This window comes from Talpa occidentalis, unplaced genomic scaffold (genome assembly GCF_014898055.3).
Source record: "Talpa occidentalis isolate TD23 unplaced genomic scaffold, MPIMG_talOcc4v2.1 talOcc4.5, whole genome shotgun sequence".
NCBI classification, from domain to species: Eukaryota; Metazoa; Chordata; class Mammalia; order Eulipotyphla; family Talpidae; genus Talpa; species Talpa occidentalis.
The window spans coordinates 131,004,501-131,025,945 of NW_023604861.1; the positions used below are offsets into that span (position 1 = coordinate 131,004,501).

The 21,445-nt window shown below is 45.7% G+C and overlaps 1 long non-coding RNA gene across 14 annotated transcripts in view; it reads left to right on the forward strand.

The window, feature by feature from the left end:
- LOC119259527 (uncharacterized) overlaps positions 1 to 18,643 on the forward strand; it is a 92,550-nt gene extending 73,907 nt beyond the window's left edge. For 9 of the 14 annotated variants that reach the window (XR_008554155.1, XR_008554158.1, XR_008554148.1 and 6 more), the window contains 3 exons: positions 15,742 to 15,814; positions 15,921 to 16,044; positions 17,680 to 18,643. This is a non-coding gene — a long non-coding RNA (uncharacterized LOC119259527). Of the gene's footprint in view, positions 1 to 15,741; positions 15,825 to 15,920; positions 16,045 to 17,679 lie in introns of all 14 variants that reach the window. The other 5 variants (XR_008554150.1, XR_008554154.1, XR_008554156.1 and 2 more) reach the window with 5 other exon arrangements.
- The last annotated feature ends 2,802 nt before the right edge of the window (positions 18,644 to 21,445 follow it).

Below are 21,445 nucleotides of genomic sequence, written 5' to 3' on the forward strand. Positions count from 1 at the left end.
TGGAAAAGGCTCTGACAGACTGAAGTCCCTCCATGTTAGTACAGGAGGGACAGAGAGGGGATGGGACCAACCTCTGTTCACACAGCTCACCTGGTCTCCTGAAATCTCACTAGCCAGGAGGCCTGAGGGGGAGGGATATACACGGAATGAGAGAGGAGGAGGGTGACTTCAATGTGCTTATTTGCTATGCTGAAATTAGTCAGAAAGTCTTGACAAAGTAATTGCCAACTAAATGCAAAACATAATGAAAGACAGGGAAGGGTTTTGTGAAGAGCTTCTGGTTCTTTGGGGAGTGACAAGAAGTGTCTAGCGGAGAGAATAATGAGTTCCTTCAGACAATGGAGAGGCCATTGTGGTGGGCTTGGTTGGGAAGATACTGAGGAGGGACAAGAAAATACAAATCTCTCTCTGTGTGTGTGTGTGTGTGTGTGTGTGTGTGTGTGTGTGTAAGTGCTGGGAGGAGAGGAGAGGCGTTTACAAGGCGCTCACAGGCTAGTTGCTTGGTAAATCATGGTGCAGCTTCTATTTGTGATGCTTGAGAACCCGTGACTGGTTTTGACGCTGTGGGCTAATGTTTCCTCCACAAACACTGAGGCCCAGGCCATGGAAACGGAGTGGAGTTACACAAAGTCCTTCATCTGAGGGCCGGCAGACCTGATTTCTCAGCTTCTCGGTGTCACTAATTTGCTTTTGCCCTCAGCGGTGAACCAGGGGTCTTGGAGGACGGACATGTAGCCAGTTGTCATCGTTTTTGCCCAGGAAACCTCTGGGGGGGGGGGTCCTTTCAGCTCTGAGGCCAGACTTGCTTTGTAAGTGGACTCAGGGTGCCCACAAATGGCTGGCAAGGTCCTCTGCACTAGGAAGGAAGGATTCTCAGCAGACGCCCCCTGCTGTTCATCAGCATCTTCCTCTAGCACCACCTTCCCCCGAGCCCTGAAAGCAATTTGGAGTCTATATTCCAAATCCCCCTAGTTTGTAAGATAGATGGGCACAGATGGACTTACAGCTTCAGACTCCAACTTCTTCACTTCCTTTAAAAGTTTGCTTGTATGGGCCTCCCTGGTGGTGCTTGGGTTGAAGTCTCAGTGCTATCAAGCTATCGCCAGCTACTGTGGCATGAGTTCGATTCCCGGCCAGGGAGATGACCCACATGGCGCAGCAGACCTCTCCTGTCTCGCCCACTGCAGCATATTTCAGCAGATCTGCCTGTTCTGCTCCCCACTCTGTCCCTGATGAATCTTCTCACCCCCACCCCCCTGCACCTCTGACCTACATCCCAGCCCTTGTACGCGTAAATAAATAAAAATAAATCTTTAAAAGTTTGCCCTGTAAGGTGCCACGCTGGGAAGGTCTCAGTGCTACTGATGATTGCAAAGCCTCAGTGGAGACTCTCCTGCTCTGGATTCCATCCAAGAGACCTTTCTGTGTGCATTCTGTCCCTCTCACAGCCCGCAAGCACGCACCCCTTCCACCCTGAGCACACTACTCAGACCAGGTCCTGACAAACAACGCACTAGCAGGACCTTCCTGTTGGATGTATTCAAGGTTGAACCCTAGTGAGCCTTCATAGGATTTATGATAGTTGACAAGAACCCAGGTTTAACTAGTTTTCATTTTTAATTGGGATGCCCAGGACACATAGGCCTATAGTGAGGTGGTTTCTGGGCTTCCTTGGGATTAAGTCTTAGTGTTAGCACCAACGTGACCTGTGTTCAAACCCTGCCAGGGAGCTAACCCACAAGGCGGCGCAGCAGACCTCTCCTGTCTCTCCCGCTGCTCCCCTCAGCAGTGTATTTCAGTCAGTCTGCCTGTTCTGCCCCCCGCTCTGTCTCTGGTGAATCCTCTCACCACCCCCCCCCACCTCTGACCTATAACCCAGTACTTCTATGTATAAATAAATCTTTAAAAAAAAGCTGAAGTCATGCCCAAGGGTAATGCGTGCTCATGCCTGTCATTTGTTACTGAGCCCCGCCCCCCTCCCCATCCTTGTCTCGGCTCAGTTCATTTGTAGAAAATGCCAGTTCTAGCCAATGATAGGACTCAGATGGCACCTCTTTTGTCCTGGGGAGAGCTCACACTCTCCCACTATTTCCCATCAGAACATGTCAAACACCTCGAATCCTTCCATGTTGAAATCATGTGAGAAATACAATTTGCATTTCCTCTGTGGCTTTAGAGGGGCACCTACTACTGGTGAGGGAGGCAGTTTGAAAATAGCGGGAGTGCAAGGACTTGTGAAACAAACTAGGCTGATTTTCATCTTTCCTTCCTTGCCTTTGCTAATTGCAAAACCACAGGAAAGAGTGGGGTTCAGAGATTCCTGAGGTGCTTTCTATGACTCCCCTTGACTTTTTTTTTTTTAAAGATTTATTTATTTATTTTTACAAGCACTGGGTACAGTGGGAAGCGCAGGAGGGTGAGAGAATTCGCCAGAGCATGGACCAGAGCAGGCAGACTGATGAAATACTGCTGAGGGGAGCAGTGGGTGGCAGGAGAGGTCTGCGCACCATGTGGGACCCTCTCCCGGCGGCAGGGGATCGAACAGGCACCACAGAGGCTGCGGGCACCTTCGCAACCCAGCGCTCAACCGCTGCGCCACCGGGGAGGCCCCTCCCCTTGACTTTTAATTGCCATCTTGCTCATCGACACCCAGCAAGCTCTGATACAGTAAGCCATCAAAACTTTTAGCTCAATCATAAAATAAGATAATCATCAATAAGCTATAAATTCAGGGTGGAGCTGGGGATGGTTGTGGTGAGCAGGCCGTCAGAGCAACAGCAATATGTGTAAGAGGAAACTGAAAGAGGTAAGAGATTTGTTCAAGGTCATGAAACAGCAAGAAGAGAAGCAGAGATCCAGACCTAGACTAGCTGACTCCCAAATTCAGGCTCTGACGCTCCTGCCTCCATGAAGCCAAGGCCATCAACTGAGTCATCCTAAATGGATTTTGCAGCCATTTCAAAATAAGAATAGGTACCAATTTTTTTTTAAAATAAGGATTGATTGCTTCGTTTCCCAGAAGATGAGACATTACAGCCACACAGGGCCACGTGGAGGGCACCGCGCTGACCAGGAAGCCGAAGGAAAGGAAAACGTGGCCACAGCCTTTATTTTGGTTTTCATGGGAAGGAATGGGTGAGGCTGGTGAAACAGCCACGCAGGCTTAGAATTGTAACACAAATCTTGAAAATAAAAAATGTAAACACTTTGTTCTCACGGTCATATTTTAAAAAATTTATTAAAGATATTAAAAAAACTAGCAACAACAAATGTTGGCGAGGGTGTGGAGAAAAAGGAACTCTTCTGCACTGTTGGTGGGAGTGCAAACTGGTCCAACCACTATGGAGAGCTGTGTGGAGATTTCTGGACCTACTAAACATAGAGCTTCCATATGATCCAGCAATTCCACTCCTAGGTATTTACCCAAAAGACACAGAAACATCCATTCCAAAGAGCACCTGCACCCCTATGTTTATAGCAGCACTGTTTACAATAGCTAAGCTTTGGAAACAACCCAAATGCCCAAAAATAGATGACTGGATCAAGAAGATGTGGTCCATATACACCATGGAATATTACTCAGCATTCAAAAAAGATAAACACATGCAATTTGCAGCAACATGGATGGCACTGGAAGGGATCATGCTCAGCAAAATAAGCCAGAAAGAAAAAGAAAAATAACGGATGGTCTCACTCATAGCAGGAATCTAGAAAACTTAAATAAGGGACCAGGAAAATGAATAACTATTATAAGAAAGTGAAAATCAAAATCAACAAAAAACTATGAACCAGAGACACTTTTAGGGGGCGGGGGCGGGAGGGGAGGGATTGGGGTTAGAATGGGGGGGGCTGCAATTGTATGGGGAATATAACAATAAAATTTAAAAAAAAAAGATTTATGCTGGGGATAGAATCTGAGATATACACAAAATCAGATGTGCGAGATGTTTACGTCAGTGTAATTTAAAATATCAAAAAACATGGAACTAAAACCAGGTCTTAGAAGTTTGAGTAAATTATGGAACCGTTGCCAGTCCTACCGCCACATGGAGGGGGAGTGAAGACTGACTGCTGCTGGGCAAGCACTTCTTGACTGTTGTTAAGGGAAGCAACAGGTGACAAAGCAGTATTTATTTTTATTTTTGAAAAGTATGTTCACAGTTAAGAAATTGGGTGAACAAATTGTTCTTGATACTAAAATATAGGATTATAGGTGATTGTTTTTTTTTTTATGCTTTTGGGTGAGTCTCCATTTTCTCCAGTTTTCCTGTACTGAATACGTGTTACTTCTGCAACCGGAAAAAAAATAAAAAAGCAACCGGATGTCATTTATTAAAGATAGAAAGCCAAATCCTCCCTTTCGCCTCAGCCCGGGATCCCCAGGAGTCAGGCTGCTTTGGCTGTTGACTTGACACTGGTGCGCTGCCCACGCAGCTCTTGAACACATTTGTCTACACCCCCCCACCCTCCCGGGTCTGCTACTGGCCCAGAGAGAGCTGAGCGGGAGAGGCTGTCACCTGTGTGACAGGAGAGTCATCCTCCTGGAGAAAGTTCTTCCCCACCCACCGCACCACCTTGTAGAGGCGCTTCCTTGCTCCCCAAGGTTGCAGGATTCTGCCATGTGGTCATTATGTGTGGTCATTATCAGCATGGACTTTTCCAGGGGCTTCCCAGGGACCATGCTGGGAGGCTCCGGACATGGTGGTGCTTATCTGAGGAGCTGAGTGAGCGCTTGGTAACACCAAGGGCTGTCTTGCTGCATTTTCATGAATAAACAACCGGGATCCTTGTGGAGTGGGTAGGACTGAAATCGCATGCTAGTGACGTGCGCCTCTGGCTACACGCACCCTTTGCTCGGGGTGTCACAGGCTCCGCTGGTGACTGGCAGGCCCTGAGCACAAAGCTTGGGGGGTGGGCAGCTGGGTTGGAGCCTGGAGCCTCCCCTCACTGCTCCACTGGCAGATGCCCGACTCTGGGAGCTCAGGTCAAGTTGGAGAAAGACGGGCACCCCAGGGTGGAGGAGGCATTTCACAGCTGGGAAGGGCGAAGGCTGGGGTGGGCTAAAACCCAGCAGCTTTTGCTCTTCTGAACGTGTGACCTGAACTCAGAAAAGCCTCCGTGAGCGTTGGGGCAACGTTCAAAGCGCACAGTGCATGTGTTCCTGGGTTTCCCTGCCTTTCTTTCTTCCTCTTTGAAATGAAAAATAAAGCCACCTGTCAAAGCTGGTGATGTGTTCAGACCTGTAACCCACACAGATTCAGGAAGACTTCAAAGTAGAAACTCCTCGGATCTGCTTACATTTCGTCGCAGATGGTAAATTTATGCCCTGCCTTCCACCTTTGCTCTGACTTCTGTTCTTGAAGCTGGTGAAGAGAATATGCAGCGGCGTTATTTCCAAACTAATGAGTTAAATGCCACTTCTTCCAGCCTTTCCCCGCTCTCTGCATTTCAAGAGCAGTGAGCTGAGACTCAGTTTTATTTTGTTTTGTTTTTAGTTTATGTATTTTTTTTTTTCATAAACTCTGGTCCTGGAACGCATTTGCCCATTAGAAACTAAATCACTTTTGGAGACGCCAGCTTCCCTGTTGGGACGGCTGTCAAGCTTCATGGCACTTCAGCTGTGACAACGGGAATAAAAACAGACACAGCTGATAGGGGGTTGGGAGCAAAGCAATAAGAATATCACCCGAGACAAATTGCTATATATGTGTGAGCTATGGTTTCCTTGAGGAAACGGAGAGGGAGGGGTTCCAACAGGGAGGCGAGTTAGCTGCTGCCTCTACCCTCAGCAACTGCTCGAGGCCGCCCATGATCGGGCCCCAAATGAGCGAAAGGAGAGACAGTTCTTGTCCTGTTTGGCTCTGGAAAGACGGGCGGGCGCGCTGCCCTCTTAGGGAGCGTGCACCCAGGCCTTGCTCTCTCTGTTGTCTCTGAAACTCTCTAACGTGCATTCTGGGTCGTGGATTTGTCCTGGGGTCGGGCTGATTGCAAAAGTGAATTTCTGAGGGAGCCTATGAGGCTCTGTCTACCGCCACCCACTCGGCTCCCTGCTTTCCTGTGATCTGTCAGCGTCTGGTTTGTGTGCACTGTCTCAGCTAAGAAGGATTTAGTAAGAGTAGCCAAGGCTTGGGAGAAATATCCATTTTGGGGCACCTCCCCACACTTGGAAGATGTCTTCCAGGGGGATGGACCAGACCTGGGGATGCCGCCCTGTGCTGGCGAGGGAGGGGCGGCTGTGCCGTGGGCACTGAGCGTCCGCTTGCCTTCCAGGTGGGGGCAGCTGCCCCAGTAGGACAGTGTCTCCTCCTGGGAGCTGAGGATGCTCCTTTGGCCCCCACAGGGGACACCCCTCAGGCACTGGGTGGGGCTCTCTGACTGTCAAGTAAGAGCTTCTCCTCTCTGCTTCCGTGGAGGAAGTGCCCAGACGGAAGCTGGTTTGCTGGTGAGCAGGTCACGTGGCCAGTTGGCTACTGGTTAAGTGTCCCCACGGCGAGTGCTTCCAGGTTGTGCTATTAGATTAAATAAGGGATTGGGGGAAGCTCTAATTCAGCCCCCCAAGTGGACACTAGGACTCTCTTCCTCCCTGCCTCCTCTTTTTCTCTTTCTATGTGGCACTTTGAAACACCTTATTTTGACAACTACCACCAGCCTTTCAGTCCAGACACACATTTGGCGGACATTTTGAGAGCACCACTCTGTCTCCCATGTTGAGAAAGCAGAAAATGGCCTCTGCTGTCTGGCAGCTCGGTCTATGGGGGCAGGAGGCAGGGAGAAGGCAGCTGGGAGTGCAGAGACAGTTGCAGGGGGGGGTGCAGTGAGGCTGGGTGGCCTCCCCTTAGGGGTGCTGTCCTTTCTCATGGAGAACAACCGTAGTCAGGGTCCCCTCAGGATACACATCTCACCGGGGTGAGCCATCTCCCTGGGGATCGACACTGGTGTGGACTGTGACCGACTTTTAGTTCCCCAGGCTTCTGGAAAGACCTACTATCTCCACCCAGAAATGAGCTTGGTTCTCAGCTTTTCAGTTCTACTCTCTGACCTCCTGACTTCACTCCTCAGCTCTTTGGCAGCACCTGGTTGATTTAAATATCAGAAGCTGCTGAGTTTCTTTCTCCCGGTGGTGCCCCACCATCTTGTGCTCGCTGGAGCCCAACTTGCACGGACTTCTCAAGGTCTACTCGTCCATTCTCAACCTGTTCTTGCCTTTCAGGAGTCACTGCCATCCCCTTCATGTGGAAACTGTCACTCACACCCCACCTCTACCTCTGCTACTGTGGCCTCACATTGCCAAGGACTTAAAGTGGTGCTGGAACTTTCCCCACTTGTGCTGGAACTGTCTCATTTGTCATAAACACTTTAGGACATAGGTCTCCTCTCCTGCATTTTGCTGTCTTGAGAATAATGGGTTGCACATGGCAGTGACTCAATATGGTTCTGTTCCCACCTTCTAATAATCTTACAGCTTTTTGCCCTTAAATCCATCAATGAATACTGCTTGAATAGATTGATTTTCTGAAGTTAAAACAAAGTTGTACACCTTATAATATAGCTCCCATTTATTTTTTTTAAAGATTTATTTATGCATAGGAGAATTGGGGTGTAGGCCAGAGGTGCTGAGGATAGGAGGACTCACCAGGGACAGACGGGGAGCAGAACAGGCAGATCTACTGAAATACACTGCTGAGGGGAGCAGCGGGCAAGGCAGGAAAGGTCTGCTACACCATGTGGGTATCTCCCTGGCCGGGGCTCGAACTCAAGCCATTTGGGTGACAATGCTAAGACTTAGCCCTTAGACTACCAGGGAGGCCCCCTAACTCCTACTTATTGAGCACCAACAATGGGCCAGACTGTAAATGACTTTCACGTGCCACTTTAGTGTAAGCCTGTGATGACTTCACAGAGTAAATATCCTTATATGAGAGGCGAGGAAGCTCTCGTGGCGGTAGTAAGATGGTGGCTAGAGAAAAAAGAAGGTGATTCTCTGTGTTGACGACCCCTACATGGGTTTGGTCTGTACCCAGGGGCCAGTGTTGACCCAAATACCAGTAGCAGTGGATAGGAGAGGAGAGGGCAGTGTTTGAGAGGACAGTAACCTTAGACAGAAACCTAATGATATTTCCTATTGCAGAATTATCTTTTTTCTTGGGCACTGCTAAGCTTCAAACCAAACTTACTTCCAATAAAGTGATGACAGAAAGTGAGAAACATTTGGACTTTTTTACTCATCATGTGACTTGGGTGCTCAATATGGATTTAGCACAGCTGTGTTTTTAATAATCTAAGCCAGATTAAAGGGACCCATGTTTGAAATGTGTGTTTTATTTAACAACGTGTTACTTGTAGCACTTCAGACACACATGGGCTTCTAAGTTTCTGTTGAGGAAGCTGCAGGATTGTGCAGTGAGCTGCAGTTTTCACGAGATTTGTCTCCTCCAAATCTTATAAAAAAATAAGCTTTAGTAGCTCCTGTGTCTCTCAAATAAATGGACACTAATCAACTCACACAGTTCAGTTCATTTAGTTTTTTAAATAACCCAATGCTATTTTACTTTAAAAATCTTGAGAGATTTCCTGAATAGATCATTACCACCAAGTTGGTACTGACTTGTGGAGGCAATAAAACAAATAAAGTCATTAAAAATAATTTGAACAAAAGGAGTAACTTGATATTATGCCATCTACATTTGGTTAAAATGACATTTTAAAGTTCTCTTTCATCTTACTAAACAGATCTCTAAAAGAAAAAAATGTGATTAATAAATTATCCTCCATAAATCTTATGATAACTATTATAGTCTTTGGAGAATTATGAATCCACATCTGGAAAAAGTATTTTATATGCTACTGCCTGTAAAACAGCATGCCATGCCTTTTACAAGTGCACGTTAGTAAGTAAAAATACGGTATATTTTTTGTGTTCATCATTTTCCCCTCCAAAAGAAGTGTAAGCCTAGTTTATTTCATAATAAAGGGTGCTAATAAAGTTTATATGACGCTTGTTTTCCTCCCTTACTTTGGTGCCGATGCAGTTTCACTGGGTTGTTTAGAAGGACTTTCTCTCTGAGCGCAGGGGAGCCTTCATTATGAGCTGGGTCGCTCCCTCCCCTCAGGATCCCAGAATGGACTGAAGCCAGCAGGTCCAAGGGGTGGCATGCAGAAGCTGAAGCCATCGGAGCCACACACTTCACTTTTTCTTGGCTCTCGAACCTGACTCTTTTTATACTGTTTAAAATGCACGGGTCTCACGAGCTAATGCTTCAAGATGCAAGATTGGCTCATTTTTGGAATTAGAAATTTGATTAAACTTAAACATTTGTTAAATAAAATGAGCAAAGTACTTTGAGAGCCAACAATGTCCCTTGGAAATAGAAAATGTTTTTTCGTTTCCAAGCAGCTGTTTGCAATAAGAAGTGGCTGGTGAGTGAAAGGGAAGGACGCCATTAAGGGAAGGTAACCCCTTCAGAGTTTTATGGATCTCTGCAGTCAAGCGAGCGCCATCAGTGATAAATATCACAATAGAGGTTGCAATGTGCCTGGTTTTATTTTCATGTGGATCCTTGAATACACTTTAACTCACGGCACAGAATACATTTAACGACCATGGAAAAGCAGGCTCAAAATGTGCACAACAGCAACCTTAGTGAAAAAAGATGTACAGGCCTTGCTTCTCTAAGAATAACCCGCAACTCATAACAGTAACACCTGTAAACCAAATTGTCTTTTGTTTGAGTTTGGGAAAACAGCGGGCTGACTCCACTAAAGGCGATACCAGGCTTTTAGTCTCCAGGGGGTCTCAATGCATTTATCTTTTGGACCTTGTTTCCCAGCGTTGAGTGACCAGATTAAGGGCTTGAGATGCGGTTGGAATGGTGAGGACTATAAAGTTCACCGAGTCCCCTTACCTCACAGATGAGAAATCTGAAAAGCAGAGTGGGAAAATAGCTTGTCCGAGAGCCAGTAACCATCACAGGCTGGACTAGGACCCAAGCTTCTGAATTTCAGTCTTCTAGATCCAAACTACTCTAGGTGATGGATGAGATTAAAAGCATTTCTGACTTAAAATGGCGCTACCGGGGCACTTGAAGAGAGGGGTTTCTGTTCCTTTAATTGGATCACCAATAAACATCTCCAGGGTCCCCTCAATTCAGTAGAGCTCTCTCTCTCTCTCTCTCTCTCTCTCTCTCTCTCTCTCTCTCTCAATCATAGTGTCTCTCAGAGCATCACCACTCACTATGAGATAGGTAAACAAGGCAGTGTTGTCACCCTTGCTGCACGTAGAGAAATAGTTGTTGGTGTCTAGCTTATTTCTACCAATAATTAGATGTGTGAACTTGCAGGTGATTCTCATAAAAGCCATACACCTAAATCTCTTCAACTTCAAAGTAAGATCAGAAGGGTGACTGCAAAGCTACCCTTTAAATAAAAGTATGTGTTAAGAAATTATGCTGAAATTGGTTTTAGGAACAATCCAAGAGTGGTTGGTTTTATCGATGAGTGATGAGATTTGCTAATACAGGATCCGATTTCTGTTTAATGCCTCTAGATTCTGCTGAATGGATTAGGCATTTCTGCCTAACAAGCTATCTGAAAACATATAGGCTGAGAGCAACAGTCATTTGTTTAACTTGTGACTCTGTGATTGGGCTGGGCTTACTCTCACTGGCGGCTATACTGGATGACTCTGTTTGGGGCTGGGGTGGGCTTAATTGACTGTTGGCTGTTGGAGTTATGGAACCACGTGATGTCTCCTCTCTTCCAGGCTAGCCTGGACTTATTCAGGCTGTTGCTGCTGGCTCCAAGAGACACAGCAATGGGATCAAGGTCTCCTGAGACCTAGACTTGGAACTGTTACATCACTATTTCCATGACATTGTATTGCCAAGTCACAAGACTGAGCAGATTCATGGGGGATGCTCCTGTTTCTCCATGGGAGGAGCTGCAAAGTCAAAGTGACATGAATACAGAGATGAATGGAGAATTTCAGGCATTTTTGCAATCTACCATGCTGCTAACTTTTGTGCTCCATGAATCATTAATGCTACGACTTAGATTTCATGAACCAGTAGAAAAGGTAAACTAAAAATAAAAGTGTAGGGCCTCCCCTGGTGGCGCAGGCAGTTGAGCGCCGCACTGTGAAGCTGTCCGCAGCCTCTGCAGCGCTGGTTCGATCCCGGCGGGCTGGTGAGGGTCCCACATGGTGCAGTTAGACCTCTCCTGTCTCGCCCGCTGCTCCCCTCAGCAGTGTCTTTTGTCATTCTGCCTGTTCTGTTCCCCACTCTGCCTCTGGTGAATCCTCTCACCCTCCCTCGCATTTGGTCTGTACCCGGTTCTTGTATAAATAAATCTTTAAAAAAAAAGTGTAGTGAGTATACAGAAGTACGCCAAAAAAATTGGAAAGTTTTGATTGTAATAAGTAAGAACATTTAAAAACAAATGTCAATCATCCTCTGCCCCCGTTATTCTCTCTCTATTTTTATGAGAAAGGATGGTTTACCACCAGAAAGTGTAGAATATAATCTCCTGTGAAAGGACTGACATCCTTACTGATATTTTATATGTCTAATTTATTGTCTTTGTTTTTCTTACTTTGCTGCCGACTGGTGAAAACTTCATCAGGGGTGGCACTGTTCCAGGTGGTGGGATTTAGAGACCACTGCCCTAGAGCACATTTATGCTAATGGTAGGGTGGGGAGCAGCTCTTCCGTTTTGGCTTCACATAAGCCTTCAATGTGAATCTGAGTTCCAAACACATCTCACTTACCAATGAGTTGGAATCAAACAGTAGAATATGTATGTATTTATTTAAATTATTATTAATCTTTTAAATTAGAGCAAGCACTTTGAAACATCTCCTATGACATCACAATTCTTAAATTGTCTTATTTTTATTGAGGTAACATTGGTTTACAATACTATTTATGATATGGGGTTATAGGTTGTAAGGGCAGGGATGGGCCACAGCGCAGGTTTTCTATGATCCCAGCAGACGGGGTAAGGGAGGAGTCAGTCCTGGAGCCCTCGGTGGCTTTTGCAGGCTTTTAGTGGGATTTACCAGGTACAGGGCAGGCAGGGGTGCCGCGGGGCCGGGAGGCTGGCAGGCCTCCCAGCCCCCAGCAGGTCTTCACTCTTTCTGGGCGCTCTCCCGTGGTTCTCTGCTTTTGTTTCTCTGCTTCTGTTTGTTCTTCTTCTCTTGGCTTCTGCTGGTGTTCCCTTGACGCAGCCCTTAACAGCCCAGTCTTAGCCCAGGTGAATCCCATCTCCATAGGCCCACCCCCTACTCCAGGTGCCCGCCATCAGGCATGCGTTCGGGACCGCAGGGTTCCATCATCTGTCCTAATGGCGGGAGGGCAGAAAGGCCTGATACTTTTTACCTTCCCCTACATAGGTTCACACCTCTGCAGATGTACATTATCATACCTCATCCACCAATTAAGCACCCCTAAACCTCCTCCATCGCCCATGGAACCCCCTTGGCCTGATACAGGCCATGCTGTACCTCCCCCTGGTAACTCAACTCTGCAGTCACATTTCTAGGATTTGTTTTCATCTAGTTTTGTCTGTTCCTTTATATTCTACACACAAGTGAAACCCTCCAGTATTTGTCTTCTGCTTCTGACTTATTTCGCTGAACATAATTCCTTCCAGTTCCATCCACGTTGTCACAAATGGCAGGATTTGGTGGTGTTTTTGTTTTTTATTACTGAGTTGTATTCCGCCCTGTGTGAATACCATGTGCTCTCAAACCAATTATCTATCATTGGGCACTCGTGTTGTTTCCATGCCTTGTTTATTTAAATAGTGCTGCAACGAATGTAGGAGTGCGTATAGCCCATTGAATTAATAAAACAGTGAACTATTCCAGAGATCTCACCCCATATTGAATTTGTTAAAATATCAAAGACCGCATAAATCTCCAAGTCTAGCCGCATGATGTGGAGGGTCCGTGCTCTGACTTGGAGCTTACCTGGACAGCTGGGAGGAGGAAATAGCCCTCAGAGAACCTGCACTCACCAGCTGGGAATACTTGATTAGACCATCAATTAGGCTAAACTTGATTTTTCCCATCTGTAAAATGAGATAATAGTACTACATTTTTTGTGTTTTTGTGTGAAGTGAAATAACCTACGTAAAATGCTTGACCCTGTACCAAGATTCCAGTAAATATTCAGGGTAAGAAACTGATTATTGGAAAATTTGTTTGGCTTTTAAAAAAATATTTATTTTTGCACGCATGTCTTCCCCCTTCTGTTTTGGAGATGAAATACCACAGAACTTTTTGTTTTAACTCTGATTGGACTGTCTTAAGAAAAACATAGTAATAAAGTAAGTGTGTAATTATAGCACATTTATTGAAAATGCAACAAGTAGGTAAAATTTTGTATCTTTGTCATAAATAATCATTTAATATCAGTGCCTCCATAATTTAAGACTGGTTCTTTTTTTTTTTTTTTTTTTTTTTTTTAATTTTATTTTATAGAGGCATGTTTTATTTATTTATTTTGTTTGTTTGTTTTGTTTATACATGCACTGGGTACAGTCAGAAGCACGGGAGGGTGAGAGAATTCACCAGAGCCAGAGCGGGGAGCAGAGCAGGCAGAAGGACCGAAGTACACTGCTGAGGGGAGCAGCGGGTGGCAGGAGAGGTCTGCGCACCATGTGGGATCCTCCGCCGGTGGCCGGGGAGCAGCCGGGGATCGAACCGGCGCCGCAGAGGCCGCGGGCAGCTTCGCAACCCAGCGCTCAACCGCTGCGCCACCGGGGAGGCCCTAAGACTGGTTCTTTGGATAGCAGTTAGCTATTACTGATGTTTTATCTTGGGATAGGGAATTTCCGAAGACTTGTTTGATATCCTAGAAACTTTTGCAGGGAATAATTTCTAGTTTTTCTTTTGCTACCAGCTTTTGTGACCACATCCTTCAACCCCTTTCTCCCCAACAAGTAATGTGTAAAGAATCACTTCTAACTTCTCACAGACATCTATGTATCTCTTTTTAGTATACTGATCTTATTTTTACAATTCTCTCAGAAGAAAGAAAATGATACAAAGAAATATAACAAAACAATGTGATAACCTTGGTTTGTGTGAAGCTATTATTGGAGGGCAGGGAGTTTGGTTTTTTTGAAGTCCCCTAACAACTGCCCTTGATGCTACAGCTTTTTATATTTTTAATTTTCATTGAGCAGCCCTTTAGCAGTTGTTACCAAGACAAGATTACATGCAGAACTGCTTCTTGGTTACATATTGAAGTTATCAAAATCTCAAAATACTGGAGCTAATAAAAAAGCTTCAAAAATATTTGGGAGAGGTACCAATGGACTGTGGTGGCGGACTAAGTATCTTCGTGGTGGGTGTGATGTGGTCACATACATCTGAAGAGGTGTGGCCCTATACCTCTGACTCATATTCAGTGTTGTAAATCAGTGTCACTGCAAAAAAAAAAAAATACAAAAATATGTAAAAACAATTCTTTTTAGAAAATAAAGACAAAATCATTTCCAACAGATCTGATTAGATGATGGTCTTTTTTTTGCACTTGACTTCCCCAGTCTAAACCTGAGTGGTTTCCAATTGAAAAAGAGAAAGAGACTGACTCACTGTCACTGCTACCAGCAGTGATCGTGGGGTCTTGTTAAACTAGACGTTTAACAGTTCTTCTCCATGTTGACTGTGACTGGACTGGCTTCTAGTCAACTGACTGTTGACTGGACTGGCTTCCTCTCCTCTTCAGTCCCCTCCACTCTTAATCTTGTGACACATTATAATAGTCCACCACTGGGAGAAGGCTCCCAAAGCAATGGAAGAATTAACTCTTTCTGTAGCTTTAATATTATATTCTTAGCATCCCTAGAAATGTAATTCTTGCCAAAAAAATCATCTCAAATGTTGCTAGAGCCAAAGAAATCACCTCAATTCTGTTAATGTCAGTGAATCCTTCTCATTCCTCCATACATACCTCTGTACACTTGTGTTGCACTGCCTTTGTGTGTGCACTTATGTACCATTTTATTCTCATTTCCATTTGATGTCTTATCTCCAAGGTTGTGATTCAGGGTTATTACTAATGCTATTTTTTTTCTACTCACTTCTCATCCAGAAAAATAAGTAAAAGTAGACTTGATAAATGTGATAAACCTGAGAAATGATAAACCTGAGAAAAACAATGTAAGATGTTATGAATAATAGCAATAAAGTGAACTCCCCATATTATTAAATTGTTAATTCCTGAACTAATTTTAAAAGGTAATGATGGGGAAGTGAAAATCTCTCTCTCTCTCTCTCTCTCTCTCTCTCTCTCTCTCTCTCCTGAGACCTTCTAGCATAAATGCTTTCTCTCTCTGATGGAGAGAAAGAAACCTGTGGATTATAGCAATCATGTATGTCTGATCCTTCATTTGAATTTTTAGCTTTCTTTGGCAAGCCTATCTTGGTATCATTTTATTTTTTACTTTGCTGAGAAAGATAAATACCTTCATGATGAGGTGGCTTACAAATTCCTTACCATACAGAAAACCAACCTTAAATACTATTCTCTTTGAAATGCAACTGACCTCCATGGAACAGATGGAAGGCAATATGAAAACAAAATGCCTTCTTGAAACAGAACCCAGAATCTAAAACCAGTCATTCTCTTGAGGGTTGAAAATGTTTCCCTTCAAATTAAATTGGAGTTGTTTCTAGTTTCTAGTATTATGGTTTTAGCAATGGACATTGGATAAGGATGGTCAGTTTTCTGTTTCCAGATGGTCCAGAAGACCTGGATGCTTCCCAAACAAATCCCCACATTCCGGAGCAGCAATTCTCTAATACAATCAGGTACATTTATGTGAGTGACACTAATGATGGCTTATTCAGATTGAAATTACACATCTCCTGAGAATAAATAGCACAACTCTGAATATGTTTTTTTTTTTTTTTTAAGCCAGAGTGTTCAGATGCATGAGATGAATGACAACCCTGACATGCAGATCTATCTAGACTTGTGGATAGAACTTGCTAAGGAAAAAAAGGAAGAACCTCATGAATGGAACAACAGCTCAGCAAAGGTGCAAGTTGTTCCGGGTGGCAGTTCAGAGTTCTCCGTGCTGTGTGGTGTGTCCGTGTGGAAAACCAGAGGGAGCAGGTTACATGGGAGGGGTAGAAAGCTGCTGACGTGGCTCCTGAGAACTCCTGGCATAAACGCCTTCATTCAATCCCCTTCCCTTGAAGGGACTAGCTTTAACAATAGAAATTGGAAAAAATGACGTGTTGCCCTTACATGCCCTCTGGGGTGTAAGCCAGAGGTGAGAAGATTCACCAGAGACAGAGTGGGGAGCAGAACAGGCAGACTGACTGAAATACACTGCTGAGGGGAGCTGCAGGCAAGACAGGAGAGGTCTGCTGCGCCATGTGGGTCACCTCCTTGCCCGGGGATTGAACTCAGAGTGTAGCGGTGATAGTAATAAGACTTAACCCCTAGGCCACCAGGGAGGCCCACAATTTGGCTATAAAGGACTGAGACTTCCTTCTTGCAAGCCCTCTCTGACTCCTTTTGCAAGCGTGCTCTGATGAAGCAAGCCAGCATGTCATGATCTGCCTAGTGAGAGGCCCATGTGGCTGGGAAGTGAGGGAGGCCTCTGGACAGCAGCCAGGGCATAACCAAGTCCCTCACTGCAACAGCACACAAGCAACTGGACTCTCACAACCAACTGAAAATGGGAGAGACCCCTCCCCAGGCAGGCCTTTGGGTGAGACCTCAGGCTCAGCCCTGGCCATGCTTGCAGCCTGGTGAGACTCTACAGCCCAAGGTCCGGATGGACCATGCCCAGATTTCTTGCCAGAGAAACTGTGAGAGAATAAGTGTGTGTTGTTTTACTCTTTTGATTTTTGGTGTCACATATAATGCAAAAATGCATATTTTATTAGGTGGGTTTCTCTGGAGAAACAGAACCAAATAATAAATACAAAAATATCTGTATCTATCTATCTGTCTGTCCATCTAACTTTTGAGGCAGAAAAATAGATAAGGAATTGGTCCACATGATCATGGAGGCTGGTGAGTAACATACCTGGTGTGGGCCTACAGGCCGGAGGCCAGAAGAGCCAGGGGGCAGCCCTAGTTGCAAGGCCCACAGGAGGAGCCCCAGGGAATGAAGGTGCAGACGAAGCCCATAGACAGCCTGCTGGGGCGCGCCCTCCGGCTCGAGGCTGGTCTTGTGTTCTAGTCCACCCTTCACATGATGGGATGAGGGCAGCTGCTGAGTCACAGTTCATGCTAACAATGTTGATCATCCCAAACCACATTTGGATGAGACGCACAATGGACCATCACAGGCGTGAATTGCATCTAAAAGGTGCCTTTCAGAGAAATGGCATTCAGTGTCCTGGGCAGGAAAAAGCACATTCTAGCTCTTAGGAAACTACGCGTGGGGCCTCCCTGGTGGCGCAGCGAGTTGAGTGCAGTGCTGTGAAGCTGTCCGCAGCCTCTGCAGTGTGGGGTCAATTCCGGCCGGCCGGCGAGAATCCCACATGGCGCAGCAGACCTCTCCTGTCTCGCCCACTGCTCCCCTCAGCAGTGCATTTCGTCAGTCTGCCTGTTCTGTTCCTCGCTCTGTCTCTGGTGAATCCTCTCACCCTCCCATGCATCTGGCCTGTACCCCGGTTCTTGCATAAAAATAAATAATTTTTTTTTTTTTTTAAAGAAGACTACGTGTGAGAGAAGCAGCCTTTGGGGAGATGCATCTGACTGTTGCATGTGGCGTCTAAGCCCAGCATCTGAGGAGCGGAGACCCTGTGGCCTATCTAAGAAGACTCCTGCCCTCCTCAGTTTTGTCAGACATGGAGGACTGACAAGAGTCATCTGATGTTCCTGCCAGTTATCAAGTTTTATCTCAGCTCTCAGACCTTGAGAGATGATTTAGAGGACTTGGAAACAGATAATCACATGTGCATTTTAACCAGTTGTTAGGGAGCAAATTCCCATGGGGTATTCACCTGAATTACTAAAGAACACAACGCTAGCATCCCAGAAATCGCTGAACCCCATCATAGCTCCTTCTCCTGTATGAGCTTTTATTATTTTATTATTGCCATAATCAAAGACATTTGGAAAGTGCTAACTAAATATAATAATATAATTATGAATGTCAGTGAAACATTGATTGGTCAAGGTATATTAAGATTTTCCTTCTCAACCAGATGAATTCTTGTCAGAGCAATGGTCTTGTCTCATGATTTTCTCGGGGCCCTGTAGCTTTAAGTCCAGGAATGGCCACTGCATAGGCACCATGATGGCATCCACTTTGGGCTGGTCCACGACTCAACTAGGTACTAGGAACAGCCTCCAAGCCCAGGTGGAATTTGTCAAGGGGGTAGGAGGTCATGATGAGAAGATACACACTTCCCTCACCATCTATCATAAAGAAAAGACTGGGAGAGGCCTCCCTCGTGGTGCAAGGGGTTAAGCACAGCACTTTGAAGCAATCCTCAGCCTCTGCAGCACGAGTTCAATCCCCGGTCGGCCAGGGCGCAACCCACATGGCACAGCAGACTCGCTTGTTGCTCCCCTCAGCAGTGTATTTCAGTTGATCTGCCTGCTCTACTCCTCACTCTGTCTCTGGTGAATCCTCTCACCTCCCACACCTCTGGCCTGTACCCCAGTTCCTGTATGCATAAATTAATAAATCTTTTAAAAATATAAAGAAAAGCCTGGGAGTGGGCAGGCCGGGTTGTGTCTTGCATAGAGACAGTTGAAATGATTGGGACTCAGAGTGTTTCGTCACTGTTTAAAGATAACATTTGGCTTCCAGTTCTATAAAGTTCAGGATGTAGATTGTGGCCATATTATGAAAGCTAACAGGGAACTAGATCAGAGTTAATTTCAACTAGGGGTGTGTGTATGAGAGACAGAAACAGAAACAGAGAGATTCAGATATGAGAGGCAGTTCTGAAGGTCACAGCAGTACAGTTAAAGTCAACTGTCCTGCCTGCAGTATTTTACCAGGTGACAAAACTTCTAGGCTCCATGGAAAATATATTCTATAAATTTTAAGTGTTGGTTTCATTGTGGTCTGCTGGCACTAGGGTTTGGTCTGTCAAGGGTATAATAAAAATGGACATAATGCTTTGAAAGGCCAAGAAAAACAAATGCTAAACAGGAGCCTGGGCAGGCAAAAATATGCAAACAAGCCAGGGGCTCTCATGCTGGTGGCGGGGCCAGGCCTGGGAGGGAGGCCACCGTAGGGCTGCGTGGCGGCCCCGCTTGGCATCGGGCAGTAGGCACTGGACGCATGTGGCCAGCAGCAGGCCCACTTGAGATTAATGTGCTTTGATGGCCAGTCCTCTCCCAACATTGCCAAGAGGAATCAGATTCTGATGCCCAGTTGCCTCAAAACAGATGGGCAAGCCTTTCCATGGAGAAGGAGCACCGAGGTGAAATGCCTCATGTCAGGACAGGGGATTTCAAACTTAATTTACAGCAGGCAGGCACAATGTAGAAGAATCAAGAGGGCTCCAGAAATTTCTGATGTGAACATTAAGAACCCAAATTTCTGTTCTTAGAAAGATTGCCCTCTCCCACCACCCTCTCAGATTTCCACAGTTCACCTGTTGTGAAATGCTAGCATTTGCTGCTGGAAAAGGACACCAAATAATATGTTTTCACCCTCTGCAAAAACTCTCTGTTTTCATGAATTCAGTGTGAGACCAAATATGTCATCACTTTCCCTCAGTGTTACAAAAGGGGGAATTCTTTCAGCTGTCTTTATTGGAACGGAGTATGTTTTCACACTACTTTATGTCAATGTCTCCCATTTTAAGCTCTTGTTTTTATTGGACACTTCGGATTTTTCAGCCCAAACGGCACATATTCCAAACCCACTAGATTACAGGCCAGATGATTGGGCCAGGGAATAGCCTCTTACTCCCAGGTCTATGTCAAAACTGATTGAAATCGAGATCTAAACATTCCACCTGCGTCGTTTCTGGTTTTAACAGCCCAGGGACTCTAATCTTTCCCAAGATGGCGAGTCGTTAACATAGGCTTCATCTGGGGAGAGTTCCAAGGATGTAGGGCTAACCCCTAATATATGTGAATGGCCACCACCAAGACTGCAAACCAGCCCTGGGGGCTACAACTGGAGAAAACAGTGGGGTTCTTACCTGTAATAGGAGGAGGCGTTGCAGAGTAGATGGAAAGCAGTGCGTACCTTACTGCAGACGTCTAAAGCATCGTGTCCAGAAGTGCTGCCTGGACGAATGGCGTTCTTGCACAATACAGAATGGAGACAACAGCAGGTTTCCATTCTTGAAACACTAAAATAATTTTAATGAATTAACCAAAGTACCTACCACCATAGTCATCTTCCCTACCGTGGACCTGGCAAATATTATTCATAATTATGAATCCATAAGTGATACGATGTCCTTGTTAAAGGCAAATGTGGTGCCATGAAAAGAAATCTGGTCTTTGCTTCAGAAAATATGGATTCTAACTTTTTTATTAGCAGTGTGACCTTGGGTAAGTGATATAACCTCTGTGTTTAAATTGGCGAAATATACAAAATATGAGAAAGCATTTAGCACTATGTCAGGCATGAAGAAAGCACTTAATAAATAATTGTGAGGAGAAGGCACAAAAATGTGAATTTGGCATTTAGAGGTGAGGTCTATGTGTGCTACGCACGCTCCAGTGCAAAAAGGGCAGGTTGACAGGGGCGTGTGAGGGCTGGGAATGTTAGCAGTGGAGATGGAAGGTAAGCGGGCCGCTGGCTTCTCAGAACGGCCATAGCTTTTGAGGATGGACACTGCCCGTGGCTCCAGGAGTCCCGGTCTTAGCTGCTCCTTCACCCCAGCCCCCCGTGTGATGAACAAATGAATCACCTACCTCTTAGGGCAGAGGCTGCCAAAGGCAGCAGGCACCTGCATTCCAGCAAAGTGACTTTTTAACAGGGTTGGAGTCAGTTGTTTCAAAAGTGTTCCTCTTGAAAGATCCAGTCTTAGCACAAGGGGAGGTGGAAAGGTGGGGTGGAGTGAGGGTCCACCCTGGCGACTGCTCTTTGTCCCCTGTTAACCATCTGCCTAATTGGAGCGGCCAGCGCAGCACCAGGAGCGCCGTGGCCCTGGGGGATGGAGGCCCAGGAGGCAGGAGGCAGACGCTGCTCCATGTTTGCGGTGAGCCGAGGTGAGCATTTGCCTCCTGCAAGGCTTTTCCATTGTCAGTAATGCTGGAGGCCATCTCCGGGGAACAGGTTGAGGGGAGGGATCCACAAGAACCTGGAAATAATGAAATGACAGTCACAAAATGGAGGTTTTTTTTTTTTAAACTTTTTTTTTCTTTTTAAAAAAGATTTATTTATTTATGCATACAAGAGCTGGGGTATAGGCCAGAGATGCGGTCGGTGAGAGGATTCACCAGAGACAGAGTGGGGAACAGAACAGGCAGACTGACTGAAATACACTGCTGAGGGG